Source organism: Rhinopithecus roxellana, chromosome 17, assembly GCF_007565055.1.
Source record: "Rhinopithecus roxellana isolate Shanxi Qingling chromosome 17, ASM756505v1, whole genome shotgun sequence".
In the NCBI taxonomy this organism is placed as follows: Eukaryota; Metazoa; Chordata; class Mammalia; order Primates; family Cercopithecidae; genus Rhinopithecus; species Rhinopithecus roxellana.
Genome location: NC_044565.1, coordinates 98,336,418 through 98,349,636, shown reverse-complemented (window position 1 = coordinate 98,349,636; position 13,219 = coordinate 98,336,418).

The following is a 13,219-nucleotide window of genomic DNA, read 5'->3' as shown; positions in this document are numbered from 1 at the left end:
CATCCTCTTGATTTCAGACTTCTAGCCTCTGGAACTGAGACAATACATTTCTGTTGTTTAAGGCATCCAGTTTGTACTTTGTTAAAACAGCCCTAGCAAACTAATACAGTGATTCTCTCATGGTCTCATAAAGTAAAAGCAGTTTACGCTAGCCTCATGATCATTAACCTGAGACACAGGCAGTCTAGCTCAAAGGAGGAAAAGAAAAATAATTAAAGCCAAAGTTTTCTGTAACAAATTTTGAAACCATATATCAGAGTATAATTGGCCCATTATTCTGCTTTAGGCGAAACTACCCACATACAGAGTTTGCTGTTCCTGTGGATTGCTATCCACTCTTCCGGGCACTGGAGCATCTGCTGTCAAAGTGAATGGAAACTGTGGCAATGATAGGATTCAAGACACACTACCCTAAGTTAAACGGCACCTTGGTACTTTGCAAAACAGAAGCAGGAAGGCCACTTTGATCTTCCCTTTCCTCTTCTCCCCTGAAGCAGATCATAACACTCTCATCTGAGAGGTCCCCTCCCTATACCTCAAGGAAAGGAACATCCTTACCTCTAAAGACACAGGAATACAGAGAAGAATCAGAAACAAGCCATCCTTGGTAAATCCACCCCGTTAAGTTTATTACTATTAGATTATAGCCTCATTTTTCCAGTCATACTTCTCTATGACCTCTTCTTCACACCTAAGCATAAAAATAATACAAATTTACCTGTTTAAGTTTTCATTTCTGAAGTCTCTTGTGTCACACAAAATCACATAAAACTCAAATAAATGTGGATGCTTTTCTCTTGTTAATCTGTCTTTAGTTACAGAGGCCTCAGCCATGAACTTAGCAATAGGTGAGAAAAGGAAATCATTTCTCTCATATAGAAGCTTATACTGAAAAGCAAGATAGGGACCTACATGACCATGGTGGAGAAGAAAGGACACTGTGAGGATAAGGATTCATGAATGGAGAAAGAGTTAGAGATACGGTTGACTTAAGGACGTGAGTAAAGATAAAGAATCTTTGGGATGGAGAAATGAACAACGGTCTTGAGAAGTAATGAATGAATTAATTAAAGGGATGATAATTAGAAAAAATATATTTGTAGAAAGCTGCCAGAGAACACAGGGAGCCCATGGAGAAGACTAGTCAGGATTGGAGAAATGAGAAATCAGCAAGTGAAACTTCATGCTGCATATTCCCAATAAAGGTTATTTATCTTTTTCAAGGGCAAAAGTTCTCAGCTGTGATTAGATCAAACTACTGGGATTCTTGGTCTGCCTTTAGCAAATTGTGTTTTATCTTGCTTTTGTACACTTTTTGGCTAAGAGACAACCTCCCTAGTACCACATCACGTAGCCAGAATTGATTGATGTGATACTGGGGAGTTAACAAAAACTGACATACGTAACTAGTTCAAAGATATAAAAAGGAAATAAAATATTTTAGCCATCTTAATACAACTCTTTTCACAATAATCTTTACAGATCTTCTAATTTTTCTGTGTCTGATACAAAATATTTAGATTATCCTCTCTGTCTCTCTCTAAAACTTTGTCAAAGATCCACTTGTCTCCATCTGATTGTGCTGCTGGATGAAAGATTTTTAGTCCTCTATGTCAACATAGTGGATTTTCCACACTCAAAGTAGCTTTTTTTATGCTGGTGGTTGCATTATGATATAATGAAAGTTGTTTGCTTTGCTAAAGTAAGAAAAAAAGATGGAGTGAAATCAACTGTAATATTTCTTTAATGCTAGCTTTTCCTATTTAGAAGATTGTTACTGATGATATGGCAGATAACATATTGCTATATTAACAAGGTCACTCAGTCACAAAATCCTATTAATGTGGAAAATGACAGAACCAAGCTGCATGGTGACAAATAAGGCAAATTCTCACCTTGTATTCTTAAGATTCCTTGTTCAAAATCACACGGATGGCAGGAAAGCTGAGAAGAAATTCAAGAGGTGTGCATGACTCTGTAAAAAACATAATTCATTTACCATCAGTAGTGACTCTTATAATTTTATTTTTTTAACTTTTTGAAAAAACTGTGGTAGCAAAGTAAATCAGAGAATGCAGTTTCAAATTTATGTTCATATAAAAGACTTATCTACAGAAGTATAAAGAAACCTGCTGAGTAGAAAATTTCAAAATAAACAATATACATTTATAGTATCACTGACATGTTTACTTTTTTTTTTTTTTAGAATTAAAGGCACCAAAAAGTCATTTGCATTTTAAATGATAGTGAATGCATTTCAGATTTAGTTGTCAATTTAATGAAGCCTCAAATACTGATTTTAGCAAAACAGTAAAGTAGCAAATAAAAATGAAAAGGATTATTATAATGGTATCCTAGAGGGAATAACTATGGTCACTTCAGTCAATGAGACACTGACTTTAGTGGTGTTGTCTAGGCAAATAAAAATAAAGATTGCCTTGACGTAGCTTAAGCAGGAAAAGGAATCTTGTGGGTTTATGGCTTCATAGATTGTTCTGAATGCTTAACATCCCATGAAGAAGCAACAAACAATGAAGATACTTCATTCAGGAATACAAAACCAGCATACCCAGGCAAAAGCCTTGTCATTCAGATTTAGCATCTTGTTATCCACGTTTGCATTGCTGAAAGGTCTTCTTTGACTATTCTCAAAGCTTTTTCACTTAGGACATTACAGACCATTTTACTTCTGCATTTTAAACACCTAAGAGTCTGACCTGACTTCATAGCTGAACGAAACCTTTGCACGCGAGAGTATTTATTTTAATGCTTTATGGCCTTTTGATGAACACAGATAAATTACACACACTTCGAGAATAAACTATTTTTTCACGTGTTGAAAACTTAACTGTTTGGCTCTGCTCCACCAAATACTTTCATTTCTCATTGGAAAACACTATGAAAATTAAAGTTAGATGTTTTGTTTACTGTAAGGTTGACATAAAGCAGGATCATACAAAATTGAAAGTTTTACATAGATAGATTGCCCAGCCAGTGGGATATCATGACATACCACACAAAAAATTATACCTGTAACAGTTCTCTCTCTCCATATTCTTTTAGAATTTCTCAAATAAGAAAGAAAAGGATGTTGTTACAGCTTTGCTTATCTTATCTATGTTTCAGCATCAGCTATTGATATAATTACTTTTGTTTTACAGAATAGGAATGGTGTAATACATCTTCTTAACAGGACGATTGCTATCACTCCTGTCTGGAATACTCTTACCATGATATTCAACTTCTCTGGGTCTAATCTCTAGTGATTCATGTGTACTTACATGACCACCATTTTAGCCAGTAATGACTTGCTCTATCTGCTGGCTTAGACCACTTACTTGCCTTTATTTTAGATCCCATTGTTGTCTTTATTTTTCAAAGGTATGTATCCTGTGATTCTAGCTTACTATAAAATCTTAACGATCAAGATTTTCAACTTACATACATGTTCTTTTTCATTTACAAAGCAGCAAACAATAGATATACTACTACACACTCTTCTCAGACAAAATCCCAATCATGCATCAATTTTTGTTTCAGTTACTGGGATGCCTCAGGGTAAATTAATGTCTGGTATTTTTAAAATAAAGGCCTCTAACTTTGTAATTCCATTCAGTTTTTTTTTTTTCCCCTGGATTTGTATTTTTTCTGATCTTACTTTTTAACCTACTATTAACATTTTATTATAGTATCTCTTTTTTATCAAGTGATAGATGACTAAATAAAAAAGTAGAATGTTAGCATTGATTATAAATGGTTTAATAATTACTTAGAAAACTTCTTTGTTGACTACTGTGGTAAATTATTTTGAATTTGGTTCTTGTTTCCAATGAATTCAATCTACGAGGAGAGAGGGTGCTACAGACATATAATATTATTTATTAATCTGGAATTTTTTCATGAGTAAGAACAGATGATTGTACTAAATGTATTCAGCCCAAGAGGAGAAGGATGGCCTCATTGTGACATGTAAAATAGGCCATGAAGAAAGGTGGACTTTAGCTAGTTTAATTCGGGGAAAGACAATTTATTGAATTGAATTAACATAAACCAAAGAAATAAATTAGGAAAAAACATATTTAATAATTACCAAATTAAAACTGTCTCTCAGACCACAGTACAATCAAATTAGAACTCAGGAGTAAGAAACTCACTCAAAACTACACAACCACAGGGAAACTGAGCAACCTGCTCCTGAATGACTACTGGGTAGATAACGAAATGAAAGCAGAAATAAAGATGTTCTTGGAAATCAGTAACAACAAAGACACAACGTATCAGAATCAGTACTTTTAATACATGCCATCGCCATCAAGCTACCAATGACTTTCTTCACAGAATTGGAGAAACTACTTTAAAGTTCATATGGAACCCCAAAAGAACCTGCATTGCCAAGACAATCCTAAGCAAAAGGGACAAAGCTGGAGGCATCACACTACCTGACTTCATACTACAAGGCTGCAGTAACCAAAGCAGCATGGTACTGGTACCAAAACAGAGATATAGACCAATGGAACAGAACAGAGCCCTCAGAAATAACACCACACATCTACAACCACCTGATCTTTGACAAACCTGACAAAAACAAGAAATGGGGAAAGGATTCCCTATTTAATAAATGGTACTGGGAAAACTAGCTAGCCATACGTAGAAAGCTGAAACTGGATCCCTTCCTTATACCTTATACAAAAATTAATGCAAGGCAGATTAAAGACCTAAATGTTAGACCTAAAACCATAAAAACCCTAGAAGAAAACCTAGGTAATACCATTCAGGTCATAGGCATGGGCAAGGACCTCATGACTAAAACACAAAAAGCAATGACAACAAAAGCCAAAATTGACAAATGGGACCTAATTAAACTAAAGAGCTTCTGCACAGCAAAAGAAACTACCATCAGAGTGAACAGGCAACCTACAGAATGGGAGAAAATTTTTGCAATCTACCCTTCTGACAAAGGGCTAACATCCAGAATCTACAAAGAACTCAAACAAATTTACAAGAAAAAAACAACCCCATCAAAAGGTGAGCAAAGGATATGAACAGACACTTCTCAAAAGAAGATGTTTATGCAGCCAACAGACACATGAAAAAATTCTTATCATCAGTGGACAGCAGAGAAATGCAAATCAAACCATAATGAGATACCATTTCACACCAGTTAGAATGGTGATCATTAAAAAGTCAGGAAACAACAGGTGCTGGAGAGGATGTGGAGAAATAGGAACACTTTTACACTGTTGGTGGGAGTGTAAACTAGTTCAACCACTGTGGAAGACAGTTTGGCGATTCCTCAAAGATCTAGAACTGGAAATACCATTTGACCCAGCTATCCCATTATTGGGTATATACTCAAGGATTATAAGTCATGCTACTATAAAGACACATGCACACATATGTTTATTGCAGCACTATTCACAATAGCAAAGACTTGGAACCAACCCAAATGTCCATCAATGATAGACTGGATTAAGAAAATGTGGCACATATACCCCATGGAATACTATACAGCCATAAAAAAGGATGAGTTCATGTCCTTTGCAGGGACATGGATGAAGCTGGAAACCATCATTCTCAGCAAACTATCACAAAGACAGAAAACCAAATACCACATGTTCTCACTCACAGGTGGGAACTGAACGATGAGAACACTTGGACACAGGGTGGGGAACGTCACACACCAGGGCCTGTTGTGGGGTGGAGACCTGGGAAAGGGATAGCATTAGGAGAAATACCTAATGTAAATGATGAGTTGATGGGTGCAGAAAACCAACATGGCACATGTATACCTATGTAACAAACCTGCCCATTGTTCACATGTACCCTAGAACTTAAAGTACAAACAGAAAAAAAAAAAAAAAACAATTACCAAATGAGAACCATCCTCAAAGAGCTGAGGGTAGATAGCACTGGTTAAATAATGATATTAGGTATCTGAATATATATACAAATAGTATGTTCAAACAAACTGTACATTGTGGATAGAAAAACTGTAAATTGATGAATACATTCAAGAACTAATTATTCAAGAAGAACAATATTGTAGGTAAAACTTACAAAAAATAATTGGAAAAAATAAAAATAATATTAGAAGTGAGGAAGTACATTAAAAAAATCACAGATACAAAAGAACTTATTTCAATAAAAATAAGATACCATCTGCTCAACCAAAAAATAAGTCGTTATAAAGTTGTAAAAATTAAGTGGGAGGCATATCAACACAGAAAAAACTTACAGACTAAATTGAAAACAATATTCAATAGAAGCCTGAGATGTATATATAACTTTACTCCTTTATAAAGATAGCAATTCAGATCAGTTAGAAAGATTATTCAGTTTCTACTGTTAGGCAACTGGCTGATCCATTAGAAAAATATACTTTGATGATTTTCTCATACCATATATCATGTGCAGAAATAAGAAATTTAAAAAATACACAAAATTGCTTTAAAAATACAGACAAATATGTATAAATTTCTGGTATGCAAAAAGGCATTCAGATAATGACTCAATTTCTTCAAATAGTAAACATTTTATTAAAACAAGCAAACAAAAAGTAATGAAGTCTATTTAAAAAACAATAGAACAAAGCCTACTTTTTATATATGATTGAAAAAGTAAACACATTTATAACGAGTATTTTTTAGTTACTAAAAATCTAGCTGTGTGGCATCAACATGCAACACACACACGCACTCACACACACATACTTTTTTTCCTTTAGAAGAGATGATTTTGAAACGTATGAATGTGTGTGTGTATAACTGTCTACACACAAATACATACACACACACGTATCTCAAGACTTTAGTTACCACTAAAAGGAAATAATTGTGATATAAATAGAAGAGGAATGTTTAAATGGGTATTGGATGGGTCACAGATTCCCTAGAAGGGTGGCACAATAAAAGGAATCAAGGCAGGTTAAGTGATATAAACCATAACCCAAACCCTGTTTAGAAGCCTTTTTCACTGCCATTACTACCTCTGGAGATGTTCTCACTGAGATTGCTGGAAAGAATTCTCCTGTGTCCTGGCTTCTTTGTGTCACATCTGATTAGACAAACCTACATTTTGGATCCTATACTTTGCTACCAGGGGACTGAGGGAAAACAGCTATTTGATTTCAATTTCTGTAGTGGGAGGCAACCATCATACACATAACAGATGTATCCCTCAAAAACAAGAAAAATGAACCATGGATTTGCAGATATGCATGTGCATGCTGTGTGTGTGTCTCTGTGTATACATGCTTAGATTCCATTTATTTTGCTCTGTGTAACATGATACTGTCACTACATTCTGTCTAAAACATCTTATGTATTGATTTGGCATTTACTGAATAAGCACCAAATACATAACTGTGTTGCATACAAAAGGGTTTTTTGCCCATTCAGAAATGTGTAGTCTGAGAGATAAGATTAGTCTACATGGAATATCTAAGGAACACTGTAAGACAGTATATATAAATTTTATAGTTGATAATTGCTGATGAAAACTAGAAAATAAATTTAAGTAATTGGAATAGCTAAGAAGCTTTGTATTAAAAGTACTGATTTGACACGGACTTTGAAAGATGGATAGTATTTATTTCATGTTGCCTATATGTCACTATGTTTATGTAGCTATGCATATGTTGAAAAGTAAGTTTATATTAGTAATTATGAACATATTTTCATACAAAAGATACACTTGGATAGTCAGTTAATTGATTAGCAAACTGTATATAGATTATTTTGTGGGTGGATTCGATTTTTCTGAAATAATCCTTTTCCTTTGTAATAATGCCCTGTACTAACTCCAATTACTCTATAAATTTTTGATCAAGTATATATGAAGAATAGTGTACAAGTTATAAGTTTGAATATCTCAATAAATTTTCACAAGGTGATCACACCATATAATCACCACACAGATTAAGAAATAGGACATTTCCAGCATCCTAGAAACTCCCAGGTTTTCTCTGTACAGTCACTGTCTTCAACAGGAACAGGAACCTTGACATCCATCACCAGTCTTGCCTTCTTTAGAACATTATATAAAAGGAATCATACAGAATGTGTTATTTTGTTCTAGCTTCTTTCACTCAGCATTGTATTCCTGACATTCATACATGTTACACGAAAGTATTTTCCCCCTTCATTGCTATGTAGTATTCCATTGTATGAATATGTTACAATTTATCCACTTTATTCAATTTTACTGTTTACAAATTTTGCATTAATATGGTTTCTGTGAACATTCTTTGTGGTGTACATGTGCACGTTTATTTGGCAAACATTTAGGAGTTAAATTTCTTGTCATGTGATATACCTGTACTAAGTTTTTAGTAGATATCGCCAAGTGGCTTACGAAAGTGATCACTCCAATGTATACCTCTTTCTACTGTATATGAGAATTCCAGTTCTCCAAATTCTTGCCAATGCTTAAAATATTACCAGTTTATTTTGTGTGTGTTTAATATTCACCATTCTGATTTTTGTATAGTGGCTTCTCACTGTCATATTACCTAGGATTACTTAGATGATTAATAAATTTTAAAAAGCTTTTAATATGTTTATTGGACATTTGTATATCCTTTGCTTTTTTCTGATGAAACACCAGTTCAAGTCATTTGGCCATTTTGCTACTTGGTTGTCTGTTATTGATGTACAGTTATTGTTATGTTCTAGATGAGTTTCTTCTCTGCTACCTAGCTATCTATATTGGAAATATTTTCTATTTACCTTTTCAGTCTCTTAACTATCTTTTGATTAACAAATATTTTAATTTTATTCAGGTCCAATTTATCAACATTTTTAAATGTTTCATGTTTTGTGTTGTGTGTTGGGGTATATGTTTTGTGTTGTGTGTTGGGGTGTGTGTGTGTTTGTGTATGTATGGATGTGTGTATGTTCTGTTTAAAAACACTATGGCTATCCAATTGAACAAACATCAATTACTCATAAAATCATAACCTCACCAATACACTGTAGTGGAATATTTTTTCATAAATCATGTGACCACATTTGTGTAGGTCTCTTTTTAGTTTCTCTATTCTGTCCCAGTGGTCAACTTGTATATCCTTGCTGGTCTAGAAAACTACCAGCCCCTCCAGATGGCAAATGATGGTAACAGATTGACTTTTAGGAAAAAGATCAAATCCAGAGCACTCCCAGGGAAAGTGGTCTAAAGATAATGCCAAGGTAATGTAAGGTAATTTTCTTTTTTTTTTTTTTCTTTTGAGATGCAATCTCACTCTGTCACCCAGGCTAGAGTGCAGTGACTGATTTCGGCTCACTGCAACCTCCGCCTCCCAGGTTCAAGCCATTCTCCTGCCTCAGCCTCCCAAGTAGCTGGGATTACAGGCATGCACCACCACAGCTGGCTAATTCTCATATTTTCAGTACAGACAAGTGTTTCGCCATGTTGGCCAGGCTGGTCTTGAACTCCTGACCCCAAGTGATCCACCCACCTCAGCCTTCCAAAGTGCTGGGATTATAGGAATGAGCTGCCGTTCCCAGCCAATAAAGTCATTTTCTCACTTCTTTCCCCTAACCAGTCACTATGTATCTCGTAAATTTATGCTGTTTTCCTGTCTAAAACACCAAGAGCAATGGCAACAAAAGTTAAAATAGACAAGTGGTATCTACTTCAATTAAAGAGCTTCTAGACAGCAAAAGAAACTATCATCAGAGTGAATAGGCAATCTATGGAATGGGAGAAATTTTTTGCAATCTATCCTTCTGAGATAGGGCTAATATTCAGAATTTACAAATAAACAAATTTACAAGAAAAAGAAGACATATGCAGCCAACAGACATACGAAAAAATGCTCATCGTCACTGGTCATTAGAGAAATGCAAATCAAAACCACAATGAGATACCATCTCATGCCAGTTAGAATGGCGATCACTAAAGACAGGGCACGGTGGCTCATGCCTGTAATCCCAGCACTTTGGGAGGCCAAGGCAGGCAGATCACGAGGTCAGGAGATTGAGAACATCCTGGCTAACATGGTGAAACCCTGTCTATACTAAATACAAAAAATTAGCCAGGCATCATGGTGGGCACCTGTAGTCCCAGCTACCCGGGAGGCTGAGGCAGGAGAATGGCATGAACCTGGGAGGCAGAGGTTGCAGTGAGCTGAGATCGCACCACCGCACTCCAGCCTGGGTGACAGAGCAAGACTCTGTCACAAAACAAAACAAAACAAAACAAAACAAAACAAAAAAGAAAACACACACACACAACCAAGAATGGTGATCATTAAAAAATCAGGAAACAACAGATGCTGGAGAGGATGTGGAGAAATAGAAACGCTTTTACACTGTTGGTGGGAGTGTAAATTAGTTCAACCACTGTGGAAGAAAGTGTGGTGATTCCTCAAGGATCTAGAACTGGAAATACCATTTGACCCAGCCATCCCTTTACTGGGCATATACCCAAAGGATTATAAATCATTCTACTATAAGGATACATGCACACATGTGTTTATTGTGGCACTATTCACAATAGCAAAGATTTGCAACCAATGCAAATGTCCATCAATGGTAGACTGGATTAAGAAAATGTGGCACATATACACCATGGAATACTATGCAGCCATAAAAAAGGACGAGTCAACGTCCCTTGCAGGGACATGAATGAAGCTGGAAACCATCATTCTCAGCAAACTCTCACAAGATCAGAAAACCAAACACCACATATTCTCACTCATAAATGGGAGTTGAACAATAAAAACACAAGGACACAGGGAGAGGAACATCACACACTGGGGCCTGTCAGGGGGTGGGGGGCTAGGGGACAGATAGCAGTAGGAGAAATACCTAATGTAGGTGATGGGTTGATGGGTGCAGCAAACCTCCAGGGCACATGTATACCTATGTAACGAAACTGCACGATCTGCACATGTATCCCAGAACTTAAAGTATAATTTTAAAAAAATTATGCTGCTTTCTTCATTATCATAACAGTTCAGTCTGTCAGTTCTTGCCTAGGCTATTTTAAATCACCTACTGTTTTTTATCCCTGTTTTCACAAATTTACCAGAATAAGTTCCCTCTTTAAGTCCTTCCAATTAATTCTTTTCTTACAAATATGGCCCTGCATCTGTCCTTGACAAGCAGGGCCATTGCTTACATTACTATTCTATCTCACCCTTTCTTTCTCTTGCATTAATCTGCTGGCACAGTCAAAAATAGTTGCCCAAAGCTTAAGGTTTTAGTTTCACAAAGCTGTGACTTTACCCTTGCATTTCCTCTGTGAGGAATTTTCCACTCATTTTCTGACAAGCTCTTATTCATTCTTAAAGTCCCACCTCAAATTATAAATTCTATATGAAGCTGTTTCTCATTGCTTTCTGACAGAAGTTAATTATTTACTTCTATTTACTGGGCACTGATACTATTTCTACTGTATCTTCATATGCATCTTCATATCCCAGTATCTGGCAAAGACTAGGTGCTTAATAAGTGTTGGCTGAATTGAATCAGAATGAAAAATTTAGATTTTCCCCTAACATCATTTACTCCACTCCACAAAAAAGCAACATAATATGGAGAATTAAATGTTAAATATTAAAGTTTATACATAGTACAAGAAAATAAAATTGATATTAAACCTAATACAGAAAGCACAAAAAAAAGGAATGCTTCTAAAAAATTGTAAGTTTTAAAAAACTTTTTAAAAGGGGTACACTGAACCTCCACATACCCATTACTCAGATAAAAAATTATCAATATCTTTTAATATTTGTTTCATCTTTTTATATTTTGCCTTTGCCAAAGAATCTTAAAAGCAAATCAAAGATGGCAGTATATCTCACATTGACATATTTTTTATTGACATTTTCTTATAAAGTTCTGCTGTCATCATGACTGATAGAGTAAGCAATTTTTGCTGTCATTCAATATCCAGTCAATGAGATTTCTATGATGATTTCAAAAATGCCTCATTAAGGTTGGTTTGTTTGGATCAAAATTCAAATAAGTTCCACTCGTTGCATTTGTTATTTAAGTGTCTTATGATTCAGATTTTGTATTCCTTCTGTGGTCCTTCTAATTCTGTTATTCAATTCCCTCACCCTATAGAATTTTTGCAAAAACTGGATTAGTGATATTCCACATTCCAGGTTTATTTGCTTCTTTTCAGTGTCATTTAACTAACTTTCATTTATCTACTGTAAATTAAGTTAGCTGTAAATCTTAATTAGATTTAATTTCAAGGTTTTTATTTCATTTGCTTGTTTTCCAAGAGTGCTTTACAGATGATGTGTGTCATATTTCATCACATCCCAGGACCTTAGTTGACTGCTTAGTTCACCTTTAGTGATGCTAAGACTCATGAGTGGAGACAGGTCCTGGCAATCTAATCTTATCAGTATGAAGTATCTCTTAACCTTTCATCCGATGCTTTTGTTAATTTATCATCATTGCCTGAATTCACTATTTTTTTTTTCACTAGGAGTTGCAAAACAGATTTCGCACTTTATCATTTCTTCCACATTTATAGCTGGAATTTTTTAGCAAAGATGAACTTTGCCCTCAGCAACTATAAATATTTGATTATCTTTAAATTTAGTGAATGCAGGAAAGGCAGGGTAATGCCTTTCAATAGCCAGTGTTCAAAGTTTTTGCCTTAGTTATGTCCAATGACACACATTGAGGCATATTTTTTTCCTTTTTTAAACTCAAAATCAATTGGAACTCATATTTTTATATATTTAGTTTTAGTCAGTTGCACTCATCAGATTTTTAGTGCTCCAATTGCTCTTCCTTTGGCCAAAGGAGCATTTCAATGTATCTCCTGTTTTCTTGAGATAGCCCCTTATTCTTGAGGACATCCTTGTTTTCTAGCACAAGAGATTTTAGCCTTTAATCCTATATATTCCAGCCCAGTCTCGGTATCAGCCTTGATTCCTTGGAATCAGTCTCCAAGAAGCCATGGGTGCCAAGTTACTTACTATTAATGTGGGTAATCATTGATTCTAGGCTTTTCAAGTGGACAAAGCTAGAAAATACATAGTCTTGAAAATAGGACAAAATATTTGAGAGTCTATAATGGCATTTCTAATACATATACAATATTACAGTATTTTTACATAATTTATCTGATTTTATCCTTCTGTCTATTTTATACTAAAACTTTTCACTCCTAAAAACAGTAATATGATTTTTAACTTGCATTTTCTGTAATATAAATAAAATAGTTTAAAATGATAGTATTAATACACCCAATA